General features: G+C 37.4%; 1 long non-coding RNA gene across 3 annotated transcripts in view; it reads right to left on the reverse strand.

The window, feature by feature from the left end:
- Positions 1–219: 219 nt before the first annotated feature.
- The window catches only part of LOC139073358 (uncharacterized), a 201,748-nt gene continuing 182,449 nt past the window's right edge, over positions 220–19,518 (reverse strand). For all 3 annotated transcript variants that reach the window (XR_011522009.1, XR_011522011.1, XR_011522010.1), the window contains 2 exons: positions 9,690–9,827; positions 220–2,896 (listed from right to left, as the gene is read on the reverse strand). This is a non-coding gene — a long non-coding RNA (uncharacterized lncRNA). The remainder of the gene's footprint in view (positions 2,897–9,689; positions 9,828–19,518) is intronic.

A 19,518-nucleotide genomic window follows, 5' to 3' on the forward strand; every position in this document is an offset into this window, starting at 1 on the left:
GCTGCCCTTTTCCTGGTCTTTCAGCTAGAGAGTGAGGTTTTGTTGTTTTTATTGTCTGTGCCCATGGGACTTTCTGGGTTTCTCATTTCTTCAGTTCCAAGTGTTGAACATATGTGGCCAAAATAAAATGCCTATGGACATCACCACAGTGTCATTCCTTGGCCTTGAGGTCCCTGGTTGGTATGCCTTCTTTTCTCCTCCTTTCGGAATCTTCTTGTATTTGTTTTTTTATTAAATGTTCAGGGTTGTTAGTTGTACTTAGTGGGAGGACTAGGGCAAATGGTATCAAGTCCATCTTCTCAGAAATGGAGTTCTCCAAAAATAATCTTTTAAAATGAGAGCAAAATTAGATGACACGCTACCCGATATCAGGACTTACTATAAAACTATAGTAATCAAGATGGTGTGGTATTGACAGAAAGGTATATAATGTATCAATGGAACAAATTAGGGAGTCTAGAAATAGACCCACACATACACCAAAAAATTGACTTTTGACAAAGACATCATGGGAATTCAGTGGAGAAAGAAAACTTTTTAACAATGGTGATGGAACACCCAGATACACACACGAAATATAATGAAACCTGATCCCTGCCTCAGGGCTTGCACAAGATTAATTTAAGATGGATCACAGATCTAAATGTGAAAGGTAAAACTAAAAAGCTTGTAGAAGAAAACATAAGAGAAAATTTTAATCACGTTGTGGAAGACAAAGATTTCCTTGAGACAGAAATAGCATAAATCCTTAAAGAAAAAAATAAATTGAACTTAATAAAAATTAAGAACTCCTCCTTTTCAAAAGTCACAATTAGGAAAATGAAAGGCAAGCCAGAGACAAAGAGATGCCGTTCACAAAACATATATCTGACAAATGACTCGAGTTCAGAATATTTTAATGTTTCCCATAAATTAAGAATAAACAACCCAATAAAAAGTGTGCAGGATATTTAAACATACACCTAACAAAACAAGGTAACTGGCGAATAACACATGAAAAGGTATTTAATGCCATTACACACCATGGAAATGCAAATTAATACTACAGTCGGAAGCCATTTTTCCTGCACTAGAATGACTATCATGGGGGAAAGAAAAGAAATCTAGTGTTCCAGGGTTGAGGCAAACAGAGCATTATATCTATCTCTTGAAAAGTCGTAAGTTATGAAAAATTCTGCTACAACAGAAACCCGTTTAATGTTGCCTAACCCACCTTAGCCCAAACTCAATTGACACAAAGAACACACAATAGGAAATAGTAGTATATTACATAAATATTAAGTTATTTTACAAAATTTTTTAATATGGAAAATGTGTTATAAAATACACACAAAATTGGAATTTAAAAGGCATCAGATAAAAATGTAAATAGAACTTCTAACATTTCTGTTCCAAGCCCCAGATTATTAATTTTCATATGCCCTGGAGTTTCCCCATTTCTCCATGGAAACCATGGCTTTCCTGAAAAATGACCATTTAAAGTATGTAACCCCCACCACCACCATCAGTATAATGTAAACTTCATGAGAAAGGGCCATTGTCTATCTTATTTACAGCTGTATCTCTAATGCCTAGAAAAGTTCTTAGCTAATATTAAATACATTGTTGAACAAATGAGTGAACTTATGTATGAAAGATTAAATGAATGAACGAATGAGTTGCTAATATAATAGAGGTTTTGTTATTTCATAGGAAAGGTATATAACGGGACAGTGAAATCTGCTTTGGGGAGATGTTTCTGGGCTAAGATTGAATAGTAAACAACCAGTAAATAGACAAAGGAGAAAACAGGTAGCTTCGAGGAAGGGGGAGCAGCCTGGGAGAGATTTGGAGTAATTGTGAGTTAAAGAGAAATCAATGTGAATAGAGAATGGGCTACTTGGTGAGGTCAGCAATAGCGAAATTGAAAGGACAAAGTTTAGATGAGAAAAGATCATACGTGCCATGATAAGGAGTTGAGATTTTTCAATTTAGAAAAATTCTCTTGGCAGCAAGGTCTAAAGTGAGAAACAAAACTGGAGGCAGGAAGGCCAATAATTTCACTGAACCATGTGAGAAATAAACGGAGAATGACTTAAGGCATTGGCTGTATGAATAGAAAGGAGGAGGTGCTTACAGATAGAATAAGGCAAAAATGAGGGACTTTCATCACATGTTGAATATAAAAGATTAAGAAAGGAAAGAAAATGTTATGTCCTAAAAATCTCAGTAGACGTTGGTGTTATACAATAAGAAGGGAATAATAACTACCACAAGTGAACATATGAATCTTGGCCTCTATTCCTTGAGTGCCTGTCACAGAAGCAAGTATGAGGCACGAGGACTGCCTCTTCCTCTTCTCATGCCCAGCTTGGACATCAAGACCAATCACAAATCCCTTTCCTGATAAGCTGGGACAGTGCTTCATAATCCTTCCCAGCAGAGCACTCCAATAATCACATCCATCAGAGTCAACCCGCCTTAGTCCATTATATTTCCAACACCCAAATGAAATCTTTGCATATATAACCTTTAGTAATCCTTGCAACATGGTTTATAAGTACTATTGGGTTCATTTTCAAATGATGAAACTGACGTTTAGTGTAGTAAGTATAGAAGCAAAGTATAACCTCAGGTCTCTCAGACTCTATTGCTTACACACACACACTCCTCCCCTTAAAATCCACTCTGTACAGTCGCACACCTGCTCTTGGAAAGCAGCAGGTGACAGTCTATATAATGAAGCTTTCCCAATATCTAGTACCTCTGGGACATCCGGTAAAGATTTCTCGTGGGCAGTTTCACACATATGGCTGTGGTTCAGGAATACTACAGGAACTCCAAAGGTAGACTTGAGAGTCATGAGCATGCAGGTGGTAGTTGAAGTTATAGGTCAGATGTGATCACCAAGGGTCAGCTATAGAGAGAGAAGACAGGACAGGAGAGCAGAAGAAAGCAGAGTGAGGAGTATGATGTGCACATGACCATTTAACTGGAGTTCAAGGACTTGTCTGGGAGCTTCTGGGAAGAGAGGCTCTTTTCCACTGAGTTTGGACCAGACGTCGGCATGTGGAGCCTGGGCTTGAGGCCACTGCCCTGGAAAGCAGGCCCAAGATATGAAGAGATCCAGTGCTGCATCCAGACCTACCCCTGGATTTTTCAAGTATGTGAGCCCATAACTTTTGCTTTTTTATCTAAGTCAACGAGAGTGGGGATTTCTGATACTTACGCCTGAAGATCCTGACCCTTTCTCACCAAGATGTTGAAAGTATCAGATGATAAAACCAATGAGAAAGAAACTATATGAATTTCTGTCATATGGGTTTTCCATCATCTTTAGTTAACACTTCTTCAATGACCCTTCAAGTTGTGAATTGCAGGCTTTCTGCCCACTGTAACACCATCTTAAACTGGCTATGCAAGAACCATTTGGGTACTATTTTTCTTTCCTATACAGATCATGTCCTGTGCAGCTGGAGGATGTTGAAGATTATCTTATGTTATCAGACCATAAACAGCTTGAGGGAAGGGCCCACAGTTTAAGCATTTTATTCATGTTATCACAGACTGAGTGTATTACTGACAGTATCCAGCACATTGCAGGAGCACCATACATGCTTGTAGAGTGAACATGACATCAGAAGTTGTTCCTTATGTGCTGCACACATTGTCTGTTTAAGATTAGATTTCCAGGCCCCAAAGGAAAGCCCTGATACTTTTGCAGACAGACTTCCTAGTGCTTCACATGGCTTGGACTGATGCCAATGTTTTCATACATTATACTTAGATTGTTTGACATAACTGCATAAATAAGCCATTATAGAAGCTAGAATTGAGGATTTGAAACATCCCTCAGATCTCAATGTCTTAAATGAAACTGTGATTCATCTTGCTTGGAAAGAAAGGGAAATTTTTTCTGAAAAATTTGTTTCACTATCCGTGATAGATGCCGTGGAGTTTCAATTTTCCAATCTCACCAAGCCTGGTGATTTCCTTTTGCTCTTTTACGTTGCTGCCAATATGTGTGCTAAAGTCTTTTATGATATACTGCTTGCCAGGTGCAGCTGAGTTAATTTTGTAAAAATTTCAGAATTGTTCTTTCTCTCATTGGCATTCATTATAATGAACACCTACAATCTGTGTTAATTTTCAGTTCCCTAGGTAGAATTTTTCACTGTTATAAGGTGAACCTAATTCCATAGGTGGCCATTAAACACCTGTGCTTAAATCATAGGCTCCTTCCCTCTTCCCTCTCCCAAATAAATTCTGGATTAGTGTTACCTTCTGAATATCCTGAATTTTATGTGATATCTAACCTCATGATCTCAACAGTTACTAACCAAACAAGCAGCCTTTGGCATTAAGATTGAATGAAGCTGAGTGATAAGTAACAATGTCAACAGATTTCTTTCTTTTGGGCGACACAAAACTAAATGCATCCATGCTCACTAAGACGTACTGTTTGATCAGGAAGAAGGCAAAAAGCACTCTAATCTTTCATCACAATGCCCTTCAGAAACATCAGCGTGTGTGAATGCATATGCTGTTATCTTTTGAAACTAATAAAAATCAGTCAGTGAGGAAATGTAGTAACATCCATTAAAGGCAGAGCTGTGCACAGTCTGTGATGCTCCATGAGCAGAGATGCACCCGGAGGAAAAACTTACCAGGTGGAACCCATGGACTATAGAATCTGCTTCACGAAAGCTGAAAAAACCAGTTTTTGGACAATGTGACATTTCATAGAACACATTCAAGTTAGTACTCTCATGAGAGGAAAAGCCCATAAACCAAAAGTTGCAAGCAGAGCGTGACTGTGCAAAGAAGAGGGAATAGTAAACTTCATTCTATGGGATGCAGTAATGTCTCTTCCAACACGAAATTATAGGTCATATCGCTAAATGAACATCAATACAAGGGAGAGAGAAATTTTATTAGATTAAGAAAATGGAAATGACTTTGTACTTTTCCCAATAAAATATGAATTATTAAAAATCCTATGAATTTATTAATGTCTTTATCTGAATTTCAGATACTAAGAAAATTCAGAAGCAATATTTTAAAATTAAATTTCACACTTTCCTGGAAAATTCACTTGGTGCAAATGAAGTCTGGGTCTGTATCTTCTTGTGTGGGTTTCCTACGCTGACTAGCACACAATGGGCTGCATGTAGTAAATGTTACATACAGATGCAATGATAATTGATTGATTAAAAGACCCATTCCAAATGTCAACTCTGCCATGAAGTCCTCCCTCATTCCACTTTCTTCACTTCAAAGATTCTATAGCACAACCCTGGCTTCTCTCATTGGTCATGTTCTAGAACTGTGCTTGGACCAAGATTCTACCTTCTTCATCTTTGCATTAGCACAACTACACGCCAGAGGTACAGACTCAGTACATGAAGGCAGAAATCACTGAATAAAAAACCATAATCCTCACCTATTTATATTTAAATTTTAATTTCCATTTTCTCATAAGTTGATACTCCCAATGCTTCTGAAAGTTATCTCTGGAAGAGGGAAATAGGAGGAAAAGGAACATACTAAAGAGAACACTAGAGGAAGGCTCTACCGCAGGCATCATTGCTAACCACTACCCAGCAGTATTATTTTACAGATAAATAAACTGAGGGCCAGAAAATTTAAGTAGCTTATCCCAAGCTACTCAACAGCAGCTCCAGAATGGGACCCAGTGCTCTGACTGCTATGTGGGGGCACTTTTCACTCTACTCTGCTGATGCTGAAAAATGTCAATCTTATTAGGACTTGGAATGTGTATTTTCTTTTATTTATTTTGTATCATTTGCTTGCCACCCGTATTTGATTCCTTGGTATGTGACCGTTTCCCAAACTCTATACACAGAGCAACACATACACTGGAAACAGAAAAAAGTAAAACAAGAAAAGAATGAAAAAATGAGTGACATGGAAATGAATGCTGTTTTGTAAGTAAGTTCTTCTTGGTATTCCTTTAAAATGTTCTCTTATTTTTAAGCTTTTCACAAGACTGTATACACCTTGTCTCTCCAACTAGTGGAAAACGGGGGCAATGTCATATACTCGTTTCTATCACTGTATCAGCTGGCACTAACATGTCTCCAGGACTGTTCTAGGCACTGAGGGTCATAAATGAATTTCATAGAAGGCGAATTAATCACATATTGAATACATTAGCTAAGGGGGGAATTAAAAATAAGTAAACTTCAACTTTGAGGAAATTACTTATATTTTGGCCATCAGAAAAATCGGAAAACTAAAAAAAAGGAAACAATGAATTTCAGTATTTATGAAAGTTTTATGCCTTTGAGCTTAATTTACCCTTCTTCTTTAAAAAAAAAATGAATTACATATATTAAAGAGTAGGAGATGAAACACTGTAAACTTTCTCAGTGCCAAGGGCCTCTGGAGATTTTAATCCTGCTACGCGGAGGCATAAAAGAACAATGGTCAAGAAGACCACACAAGACATTACATGAATGTGCTGTGAATAACGTCTGGCACAAAGCAGTCTTTCAATACATGTTAACCATTATGAGAGACCAAGGGTGAACAAGACAAGCACAATCTTAGACCTCACAGAGCTCAAATGTTTCTGCATGTTTAACTAATTTTAACTTGGAAATTCAAGGTTAAATCAAATGTAGTATTACTCTTTACTTTATGTTTAAAACTAAAAGGCATAGAAAGGAAATAAATAAGAAAAACAAGGTAGGTGGATTATAATTTCATTTAAAAAGAAAAGAAACATATTTGGCATTATCATTTTCTGATCTCTGAGTAAATTTCCACTTTTTAAAAAATAGATTCAAAACTTTAACAACCTCTAAATTTCATCTAGGGGGAAAAATCAATCTTCTCACCAATGCAAAGCATAATATATTTTAAAATGTGAAATTCTTGCAATTATATACACCTAAGTTTTACCACACAGACACAAACACAATCACAAACACACACACACGGGAATATGTAGATGATTCTGACTCAAGCTGTTTCTGTAAGATGTTGAAACAGTTAGTGATTTTGGTATGTTCATTGGCAAATATATAGTGAAGAAAGAGACTTATTTACTATAAAAGACTTTTAATTATAGAAACTGCTTTAAATTATAGAAAGTGTAGAAATTCCTTGTAAGCATTTGCTATCATAATTGGTTTTTTTCAAAATTGCATTCAACTTTCTTAAAACTTGTTATGGGCTAAGATAACGAAGAAATATGGGAAAATTGCACAGGTTTGGTGGTGCTCTGTGTGATTTTCTCTCTTTTCTTTATAAGACAGTTCTGCAATAACCAAAAGTGAGCAAATAAAAATGCCCCATGTGTCTTAACTCAGTTTGCAAATTCACTTTTTGAAAAACCAGAATTTGTAGCCAACTTTTTCTAAATCAGATCACTCATCTTTCAAAGCAAACCACTTCTCTAAACAATTTAAACCTAGCAATTTTGCCACTTTCACTGTCAGCAAATGCTTCTACAGAAATGCTGTGAACGTTTGTTGGGTGTGGGATTTTTTTTCCTTAAGTTTATGAAGTTGTTTAAACGACAAAGTATTCCAATTTATGCGTGAGTGTCCCATAGGGTTTAGCGTGTATAACCACAGCCAGAGATGTCCCTATTTAGTATTCTAAACCGCAACTTCCTCTTCCAGCACAAATGGACACGTTTTCCTCCCACATGAATGAATTTATAGGGTAGCAGTGTGGCCACTCCAGGTGGTGTGGTTGTCTGCAGATCACCACCCTCGGAGAATGCCTCCACCTCTCAGAGGGGATGATCACCAGATCTGTCATGCCTCCTGCTTCCGTACACGCTGATGGCAGCCACCAGAAACATTTGTGAAGCTTGAGCAGCATACAGAATTTACGTGCATTGCCCATTTGTTAATTACAAAAGCCACTAACACTGTTGGCAAGGCTGTGTACACTTCTATACTGTCATCATAATTACAAAGTTTTAGTATGAGGTTTTGTGCTGTGACACCATCGATCAAAGTCCATTTCCTGACATGTGTAGCAGGGGCAATATGTTTCACATAGGTCGTTTCTGTACTTGTATTACTTACTGTATTAGAGTCCTGTCATATAGCACTATTGCACACACTTTACCAAGCCTGCTGCAGCTGCCTGGGCTGCGTCCACTTTTATACCCTCTCAAGCATGCGCAAAATAGGGCGATGGGGTGCAGAAGAGAATATTTTTTAGCAATTCTATTTTATTGACCAACAGGTACAAATCTAAATTTGGTTCCCTGGATAGAGTTTAAATATTAACACCTCAATCTTCTAAACCTCTTCATTCATTTAGAACACATGCCTGACATAACCAGCCTTCAGAAGACCAAAATAGTTTGTGCATTTCCTTTCATGATTTACTTCACAACAAAAAAAACCTCTGGGCAATATAAATTGTTTACTTTTTAAGAGAGATGCAATGTCTATTGTTCACTGCTCCTCAAAACATGCTTTGGGCAGGAGACAGTCCTCGTGGAAGCAGAAAAACGTCTTTAAAAAAGAAAGGACAGAAAGATGAAACGATTTCTTTTCTGCATTTAATTCCATATTGAATTTGGACAAGTATTTCAAAGTCAGAATGGGGGTTGAAACGGAAACTGATAAAAGGATAAAATAAGTTGGTTAGAATTTAACAAAAATTAGAGTACCCTTAAGTGATGCTAAAGAAAGCAATGTGTATTTTGCACATGAAGCATAACAAGGAGAGTTTTCTCTAATTGCAAGGAGAAAGAAATCCCAACTATTGCCAAATTTAATTTCTTTCCCAGAATTTAACTAGCTGTGTGAGATTTGACATGCTACATCAGTGCATTAGGAAAATCAGCTACAATTACTGTCAAATGCACAATGTTCTGCTCTAAAACGCTTTTGAATTAGACCTATTTCAAAATATAGCAAGGAAACTGACCTGGCACATATTTATATCATGGGATATGTTGTTTGAAAAAAATCTTTTGCTATCATAGTCTTCATATTTGGAAAGCTGAGGAATTGAATGTGTAAATTCATTCATTTCTAATCAGCTTCAACACAAAGGGAAATCCCAAAATTAGCAGAAAAGAGGCAGAGACAACAGGAATAACTTTAACGTGTACTTTCACCTTTTGTAAGATGGTTAAATTTATTATAGTTGTTATCCAACAGAAATGCAATAGAATATTGTCCTTTTAAGTGTTTTTAATATTAATTTTAACATAAGCTAATGGTGCATATATGTGTATAAATAGATTCAAAATTATCTATAAAAGAGGATAGACAGATTAGATAGATAGAGATGATAGATGATAGATAGATAGACAGACAGACAGACAGACTAACTATGTTTCTCAAGGCAAAAAGGCCCACAACATAATTGCAAATGACGGAATATGAGATCAAGTCAGCAGGCCAACTATTTATGTCGATGCATAAACTGTAGTTAAGTTTACACAGCATTTTATTCTAAAACTAAGTCAAATTTTCACTGATGTGTGTTCTTTTTCTAAGGTCTAACTGAAGCTATATAACTTTATTACATATATTCCCACTCTATTAACCCAAATTTTCTATCTTTAATTAAAAATTTCTAAAGATACTTGTTACTTCCTTGGGAAATAGGCCAGAGGTCCATTCTCTAACTACAATGTTTCATCTGTCAGGAGGAGAAGTGTGGAAAGATATAATCACTAAAAATATTATAACTAGAAATTAGAATACCTGTTATTCATCTTAATAGAATCACCAGCTCATAGATGACTTTCAGGTCCATTATCGTGGCATCTGAAGAGTTCATGATTCCGGAGAGGAAGCCAAATCGTAAAAATATGCATCCTAGAGAGTGCTTGACAGTACGACCTTTGTGAAATAACGGGAGAAAGAATTATAATCACTTTTGCAGAATGTCATGGCTCAAAAGAAAGATGTGACAGTGGGATAGATTGCTCCAGAGACTTGGAAGGTGACGTTAACTCTCTCACATGCATATCAGTTCATCAGAGAGCAAAAGGTATTCCTATCTGAAAGTAGCTGCACAGATCTTTGTGTAAATTAATGGTTTTAAACCATTTTCAGTGGTCTCCATCACATCATAACAATTTGCATTAATTAGGACCTTTATTTGTAGACTGGTCAGAGAACCTAAGGAATAAACAGACACACATACACACACACACATATCCCACACACCCAGAACTATCTACCTTCTATAGACACAACTCTCTGAGCCAAGTGCTACTGCCATAAACATATCTTACTTACACTTCATTTTAAGTCAGTATGTTTATGTTAATTTATGAGGACTTAGAGGACCAGAATCCCTTCTATATATGCCTGTCGGTAAAGCATCAACATAACGTCACAAATGTTAGGTATTTTGTAAGTGAATTTTTATGGTGGTGGTGATGGTGGTTCTTTTAAGATCTTCCCTAACCCACTCAGTTTGGTTGAGCTGCTCCTTCTCTGTGCTCCCACAATGGCCAGTGAATATATGAGTCACTGCTCTTACAAAAGTCTTTTATATTAATGTATCTGCCTCTTTTTCTGGATTCGGACCTCCTTGAAGACACAAATTATGTCTTACTCATTTCTGGATATCCAACATCTAGTGTGTAGCCACCATTTGTACTTAATGCATGTGGTTAATTGGTTGTTCACTCCATCGGCCCCTCCACGATGTTGCCTCCCATAATGCCCATCTACCTTCAGCCTTTACAAAGTGAAGTTAAGATGAATACACTTAAATGCTTGGCTTTTGTCAATCATTCTTTGTATTAGAAATATAACTTCAAATAGGGCTCTCTTGCAAGGCCAGGAGCAGTTGAAAGAAGCAATGGAAGGAGAAAGTCTTTGGATCACTCTCAAGGCATTAACTGTGTGGCTAAACCAGGAAGCTAGCACACGATTCAGAAAGGCCACACTTCAAATGTAAGCTCCTCAGCCAGCCACTATGACACACACAGAGTTACAGTGTCAAGCTCATTCTTCTTCTACCTCCTATTTTCCTTATCTTGAACTTTGGTCCATCTTCTGATCCCCTTATATTGATGGAATAGTAGGGCTGACGGTTACATCTGTATTTCAGATTCACTGCAGCTTTCTCCAGAGAACACAGATAAGGACCACTGGTAAGAGGAGAAGGAATAGCCACATATAATTTTGTACAGTCACTCACAAGGTTAGTGGCCTTGTTGCCTCTTTTCATTAAGGATCTTGGAAGAAAGGATTGTGGAGTAGATAGGAGTCTTATTTATAGTAAGGTACACAAATGTGCCCTGCATACACGGCTGAAGTTCTTCATTCTCCACCTGATTGGAATATAAAAATTATAGCCTCATAGAGTAAGACTAATTTTTTTGTCTTTATAATTTCCGGTACTCCTAATACACTACCTTATCTGCCATGTATCCTGAGTCCTGAATGTCTGTGCCAATAAACACTTCCAGATGTATTTATCATTACCTCACATCCCGCTGAGGCAGACACAGCAGTGTTGTTTGGAGTTTCGAAAACTTGGCATAGAAGTCTAAAAGGACGTCTCCCAGTTTAGGTGACCCCCATTTTTATGCTACCTAACTGCAAACCATAAAATACGTGGATGCTTGGAACGGAAAGTTTCTTTACCTAGATTGGCTTCAGGGGCTCCAGAAATGCACTGAAGTTTGTACAAAACCCTGCCCCTATGTGTAGTTCTCTTTTTTCTGGCTAAAAATCCTCATCAGATTTTGAAAAGGAACTATGCCCAAAAAGTTCAGAACCAAGAGAACCGATACATCATAAAGGAGATTTTTCATTCATTCCTCTAGTCAAATATTTTCTAAGCGTTGCTGTCGTAAAAATATCTCTCCTATGCCAAGGGGAATACATGGCAAATGTGACAGCTAAGACTCCCCCAGAGGTTTACAGCCTAGTAGGAAGAAAAGGAACATACAAAAATGGCCACAAACAAGGCAATAAATAGTTTTTATGTGAGTGGTCCAAAGGCCCTGTGAAATTTCAGAAAAGGGACATCCCTTTTGTTTGGGCACTTAAAGTGCAAAGTGGCAGTCAAGCCCAGCCTTGGTGCTATATAAGATTTCTATGGACATGGATAGGAGCGAGGAAGAGGGAGATGCATGGCATTCACACCCTAAGAAAGAAATAATCAAAGCAGGAAGGTGAGACAGAAATAACTTTGAACGTTGAAAAGACGTTGGAAGAAATTAATTTGACTCCAGCTTTTGTGGCATGGCAGTAGAAAATAAGTTTGGAAATATTGTGGTAGATTTGAAAATGAGGGAAAAAAATTGGACTATAATACACAAAACAAAAGAAGTCACGTAAAGTTCTCAGGGCCAGAAAGTTCATTATCAAAGCAATATTTTAGGAAGAATAACCCTGAGTAAGTACGCGTACTGTATTGTTGAGGGGAGGAAGGTAGGTCTGGAGGAAAGATGACCAGTTCAAGATTGGGGTAATACCCATATAAACTACCACTGCTAATAGCATTGACAGAAGGGATGGATAAGGGCGAGTTTGTGACCAAGAAATCAAAGGACTGCATGATTGATTGGGTCTCTAACCATAAAGTGGGGATAACAATGAATAGCTACGTCACAGTTTAAGTATTTAAATGAGATAATTCATGTAAAAACTTAGAACACTTTCGGATATATAGTAATAGTAGAATAAGCATTAATTATCATTGTTATTCAATATATGAAAGATAGGGAGAAATCAAATTCTACTGAAATTGGAGCCCAGTTATCTGATATACTTGTAAGAGCATTAAAAAAATAGGAGGGTTAAAAGGAGGAGGAGATTTAGGCAAAGACAGGGATATATATGTGCAGACCATAAGATTGGCTACAGAAATATAGGGTTGAGGTGGAAACAATCAGCTGACAAATAAAAGCAAGGCACTGCATGATAGGTTCTGGGAGAGAGCCCAGATTCCAGAATCATCCAGCCAACAATCACAAACTATGGGAGTGGGTGGGATTTCTAAAGAGTGAGAGCGGGAAGTGAAGAGATACAATGAAAGGTTCAGGACCTTTCCGAGTACCAGAGTTTAGCAGACAAAAGGAGGAGGAGCCTGCAGACAGATAAAAAGAGAACTCAGAGAGAAAGGAAAAGAACCAGAAAAATGCTGCTCTCAGAAGGCCACAGAAATGGAATTCATTCGATCAAAGGTTAAGGTCCAAGCCTTCCAGGCAAATGAAGGAAAAAATCAATGAATATGATGATGCAGAGATGACTTAACATAATGCTTCTTCAGGATACGGGCATACAGGGCACCCCCAGAAGAAAGTGGAGGTCAGATTGGATCTGCAGGTGGTGTAAGGACTAGAAAATGTGAAGCCAAGTTTGAAATGAGACAGTGCTCAGGGGCAAAACAGAAAGTCATACAGACAGACCAGCCGGGACAGCAAGCCCAAGAGGGTCGTCAAAGGCAGAATCCAAAGAGATATTGTGTAGAAAAACTGAAGCGAAATGGAAGCAGTGCTGTTAGTGGTTTGATCACTTGTAACTAGAGTCAGACTGGATGCCTTATACTTGAGCTCTGCAGCCTCGAGGAAGTTCCATGCATCTGTGGGTCTAACGCTCATCGTGGGGAAAATAATAAGACCCACTGCAGTGTTATTGTGATGAGATAAACGAGATAAAGGAGATAATGATGGAAAGCGGCAAGTGCAATGACAGGCACATTATAAATGCTCAAAAACTGTTAGCAATTATTATTAACAATGGATAAGAGGTTCTCTGACAGGCTAGACACCGTAATTGCAGGTGCATTTTAGTAGAAACCCAAAGCTAAGACCAGGAGAGTCCACCTAGGGAATTAGATTCACCAGCCTGTTTGAGAAAGACCTTGCATATCAGTGTGACATGTAGCCATTGTTCTTTAGGAAATGGAAGGCCATTTATGTTGTTTTATCAATATAGCAACATGATTAAAATATACTTAAGAGTTAATCTTGAAGTTGTTTTCAGGAGGGTTTGGACAGAAGAACATCTTGTAAAATTCATTTCCCATTGCTAATTTTTAAAAAAGAGAGCAGTTTGGTTGTTTTAGTTGTCTGACATTTGCCCCTGAGTATTCACTCCCCATGGACAATCCCTCTGTTGTTATGTGTCATTGTGACCCCTTCCACTGGGTATATATCGAAGGGTTTTAAAAAATTATTTATCTTCATCTATATCTTCATTTGTTCTTTATCTTTTTCTATTTATTATTTATCTTAAACTCTACTAAGGGTTAAGATTTAAAATGGCTAAATTGTTGAATCATAGAAAAATGAGAGAATAACTGTACATGTTGCAATTGTCTCAGACACATCCGCTTTAACTCCATCATACTTAAAGCCAGTTTACTGTGCATAAACTGTTAGAACAGGACACATATAAAACATTAATGGTTTCCAGAAATGACAAGTATATTCTGCAAGTGAAAACTCAGTCTGTGACCCCCCTTTCCCTTCCCTGTGTGTCTAGAGGCTCACCACATGCCAGGAATACAGCAAGCAAGTCTCACATTTGCTAAAAAATAATTGCTATTCTTCTCTGTCTGTTCAGGCATGATGTTCTGAAATAAAGTACAACGCACAGCAGCTTCAATTAACAAATACAACTACAATATTCTTCAATTCTATGTAGATTCATTTTACCCCAAGGATATTAGAACACATCACAAAGTTGAATATTATTCCTATAACATCTGTCATCAAAACCAAAATCATATAGTTAGATCCACATGAATCAGAGCAAACGCGCCATCCCGCAGCAAGAGTCAAACATCGCCCTATGCTACAGCCTTCAAAATATTGAGATAATTGATGGCTAGTCTTCTTTTCTTGTCTCATCACCAAGGTTTCACTTCAGAACAATACCACATGATGAGTCCACTTTTTTGATGCTAACATGTGAATATTGTTTTCATAATTTAGTATGCAGCGTGCTGGTCTGAATCGACATATTTGTAAGGGATTCCATCACGTCAAACAGAGAAGGGAAAATCTGACAGCAGGCATTTGTCAGATATGGGCAAATCTCTGTTGGATCCTGCCTTCACTGCACAGTCCCTGAAGCATGTAAAACTTATTCCACTTTTATAAAGCCAGGCAGGCATGAACTGAGGGTGGAATTTCAAGCAGAAATTCATGACTTAGTAAAAATGTGTATAATTTCCCCATATAAAAGAGAAATGGAAGGCACACCAAGAAAACATTGTTCCTGTGCAAGGTGATTAAAAATTCAAGAGCCCTTTTTGAAGTCAAAACCTCACAGAGCTCATCAAATTTGTTTAAAGGTAGACATCTTCAATAAGGAAAATTGCACACGAGAATTAAGTGGCGGCATTTTGGAGGTGCTGTGGTTCTTCTGTTTGTCTGCATTTAATACAGGAAAAAAACACTAAAACAGAGTGGAAACAGGTAGATTTACTTGGTAGATTAGCAAATACGTGTGCTTTTCAAAGAAGGGCAATAGTTGCAACAATTTTATATGGAAATGCTGTCTTTAGAGACAAAGTCTTGGTTTTTTTATACCCCAAATTCAATGGCTGGATAACTAGATCTTCTGTGTTTTTGAAGTCACATTTCTTAATAAGCTGTTACTGGGACCCTGGAAAAATACTGATGTATTTATAACTGAACCTAGTGGAGAAAAATTTCAAACAAAGGAAATAAGATCAAATTACAATGGGATGAAGGCTCTTCATGATTTCACTAAAGAAAGTGGCTCACGTTAAGTATGATTTTAACTAGCTCAATAATTGAGTTACTTGTCAGTTCATACAATTTCATTGCTCTGAAATTGTGCTGTGTGGTTAAGAGCAAGGGCTGCGGAGTCAGTCTGCCTGGGCTCAAATCCCAGCTTTACCCCCTAGTAACTGTGCATGTCACTTATCAACCTGAGTCATGATTTCTTCATTTGTAAAATGCAGTCAATAACAGTGCCTACATCACATGGTTCTGATGAGGATTAAGTGACTTAATACATAAGGAAGGCTGGGTACATGGGAAGCATTACGTAACTTCAAATATAATACACCCTCAGTAAAACCCATATACTTGAAGGTTCTTGTCACCATCTCTGTCTCTCCTTTATCCATCTGTCTTTCCTGTGATTCTACATTCATTCCTACTCTTTTGATCAGACCTTATCTCCATTATCATAACCAGTTCTGTATTTTTAGAGAGCCACCCCTAATGGTGACTCATCTTGGAGCAAAGTGAGAGAAATAATTATTTTTATCCTAATATATCCTAAAGAAATGTCTTATAATTATGTATTTTTGCTTTCTCAGGTTAGTGTGTGGGAAAATATTTCATGAAACTGATACTGTGTATCATATTGATAAAGAACACCACTCTGGAGCAGACCATTGGAGACGGAGAGATGAATCGCAGCCCTTGTTCTCAAAATATTTATGATATAATGGGAAAGGCAGACTAGCAAACCATTTCCACCCAAGCTGATTTGTGCCTATGATGTGGGGGAATTCTGAGTGGCAGCACCCATCAAAGACTGAGGCAGGGTTGGGGGAGGAAAAACTTCTTAGAGGAGCAAGAGAAAAACAGAATGATGACTTTCAAAGAAGGATGAACTTAGGGATAAGAAAAGTGGAGGAGGATGGGGACTTTGCAGAGAAAACTTAGAGATGTGACATAAGGACATTGGAGAACTGTGAGTTTTCTGGAATGGCTGAAACTTGGGTATCTGGGAGCATTAAAACTCAAAACTACTAGAGAGGAAAAGCCATAATAAGAGAAACAGGAGCGAAAGGATACTAGAGGAATAAGGTTCTCAAATAAATGAACGTAACTCAAAAATGAAATTACCCTTTCCCTAAGTCCATGGAAGGAAGGGTATTGGAGATTAATCTGGATGTAGCAACACTGGATGCATGTTTCAATGCAAGGTGACACACAGACAGTTCCTGCCTGATGATCTCTATTTTCTTGGTGAAGAAGGAATTGATGAGACCATCTATGAGAATAGGAGTGGGGATGGCAGACTGGGGATTGAAGAGAAAAGTGAGAGTTTGACACAGCTGTGGAGGAGAATGAAGGAGAGAGCTTCCTTGGTACATAAGAAGGATCAACTGGTAGTATTAGAGCCTAGAAGTAGTTGGAGAATATTTTTATGTGATGTGCACGTGGTGAAGTGATGTTTTTTCTGGTAGTATTCTATAGCCAAGATGCTTGAACCAGATGAAGTAGATGTTTGGCTTTCTCCAGTTTTAGGGTTTTTCTAGGTACAAGTAAGAGAAGCTGAAAGGGCCAATAAAGGAGGTAAGACAAGAGCAATTTATGTCATAAATAACGTGAGAATAATAAATAATCCAAGTGATTAAAAATATAAGTAAAGCCAAGAAAAGATGATTGAAAGAAAAAATGGTGTAGGTGTCAGGAGGAACAGTCAGGAGAAGAAAATAAAGAAATACTTCTGAATGCCTGCTATTTTCTTTTCTTTTCTTTTCTTTTTTTTATTGTGGTAAGAACACTTAACTTGAGAGGTACCCTTTTAACAAATTTGTAAGTGCACAATACACTATCGTTAACTATAGTACAATGTTGTACAACAGATCTCTACAACTTATTCATCTTGTATGACTGAAACTTTATTCCCATTGAATAGCATGTCATTTTCCTTTTTTTTAAATTGAGGTATAATCGGCATACAACATTATATTAGTTTCAGGTGTACAACATAATGATTTGATATTTGTGTATATTGCAAAATTATCACCACAATAAGTCTAGTTAACATCTATCACCATACATAGTTACAGAATTTTTTTTCCTTGTGGTGAGAACTTTTAAGATTTACTTTCTTAACAACTTCCAGTAAGCAATACAGTATTACTAGCAATAGTCACCATGCTGTACATTACATCCCCATGGCTTATTTATTTTATAACTGGAAGTTGGTACATTTTGACCACCTTCTCTGTTTCACCCGCCCTCCACTCCCCAGCCTCTGGCAACCACCAATCTGTTCTCTGTATCTATAAGCTTGTTTTTTTTTTTTTTTTTTTTTTTTTTTTTAAAGATTTTATTTTTTTCCTTTTTCTCCCCAAAGCCCCCCGGTAGATAGTTGTGTATTCTTCGTTGTGGGTTCCTCTAGTTGTGGCATGTGGGACGCTGCCTCAGCGTGGTCTGACGAGCAGAGCCATGTCCGCACCCAGGATTCGAACCGACGAAACACTGGGCTGCCTGCAGCGGAGCGCGCGAACTTAACCACTCGGCCACGGGGCCAGCCCCTATAAGCTTGTTTTTTTATTTTTTCAGGTTCCACATATAGTGAGATCATACTGCATTTGTCACTCTCTGACTGACTTAATTTCACTTAGCATAATGTCTTCAATATCCATCCATGTTATCACAAATGGCAAGATTTCATTCTTTCTTATGGTTGAGTAATATTCCATTGTATATATATATATATACATATATACCACATTTTCTTTATCCATTCATCCATCCATGGACACTTGGGTTGCCTCTATATCTTGGCTATTGTAAATAATGCTGCAGTCAACACGGGGATGCATATGTCTTTTTGAGTTAGTGTTTTCATTTTCTTCAGTTAAATACTGAGAAGTGAAATTGCCGGATCATCTGGCAGATCTATTTTTTATTTTTTGAGGAACCTCCATATTGTTTTCCATAGCAGCTGCATCAATTTACATTCCCACCAACAGTGCACAAGGGTTCCCTTTTCTCCACATCCTTGCCAGCATTTGTTATCTCTTGTCTTTTTGATAATAGCCATTCTAACAGGCATGGGGCTATATCTCATTGTGGTTTTTATTTGCATTTCCCTGATGATTAGTAACGTTGAGCATCTTTTCATGTGTCTGTTGCCCATCTGTATGTCTTCCTTGGAAAAATGTCTATTCAGATCTTCTGCCCATTTTTTAATCAGTTTATTTCTCTTTTTGCTACTGAGTTGTATGAGCTCTTTAAATCCATTTTCTTTTAAAAGCAAAAAGATGGCAGAAAATTCAGTAATTTGCCAATCACTTGATCATCTCAACTTTGGCTAATGGTAGAAGTTTCTATCAAGGCTAATAAAAACATTTAAGTAAGGTGGCCATAAACTAAGAGTGAAGGGAGCTGCTATTAGTAATTACAGCAGTATAATAGTCATAAACCCAAAGTGCTAGGTGGTTAGAGGGGTAGGGTCACTCTACTCTTAGTGGCTTACAAAAAGCATTTTGAGGGGCAAGGGCAGGAGGACGTAATAGAGGGTCAGAAAGACAAGATAGAAAACTCCAGCATAACTTTAGCCTACTTCACAAGTTTGTTTCCAACCAATTCTATGAGCAATTGTCCCTCATTGCAATAACTTTTAACAAGTTAATATCTCTTGTGAATAAAAATATTTCACAATTACGTGAAAATTAAGTTTCTTAATTAGCCCTATTTTATACCTTCGTTAGGTATAGAATAGGTCGAACCAATTTGGATTCTTTGTTTTCAAGAAAAAGAAACAGACTCCACTTATCTTAAGAAAATTCTAAAAGGGTAAAAGACTGTTTCTCCTGTTTCAAGAAGGGGACGGG

This window comes from Equus przewalskii, chromosome 9 (assembly GCF_037783145.1).
Source record: "Equus przewalskii isolate Varuska chromosome 9, EquPr2, whole genome shotgun sequence".
Classification (NCBI taxonomy): Eukaryota; Metazoa; Chordata; class Mammalia; order Perissodactyla; family Equidae; genus Equus; species Equus przewalskii.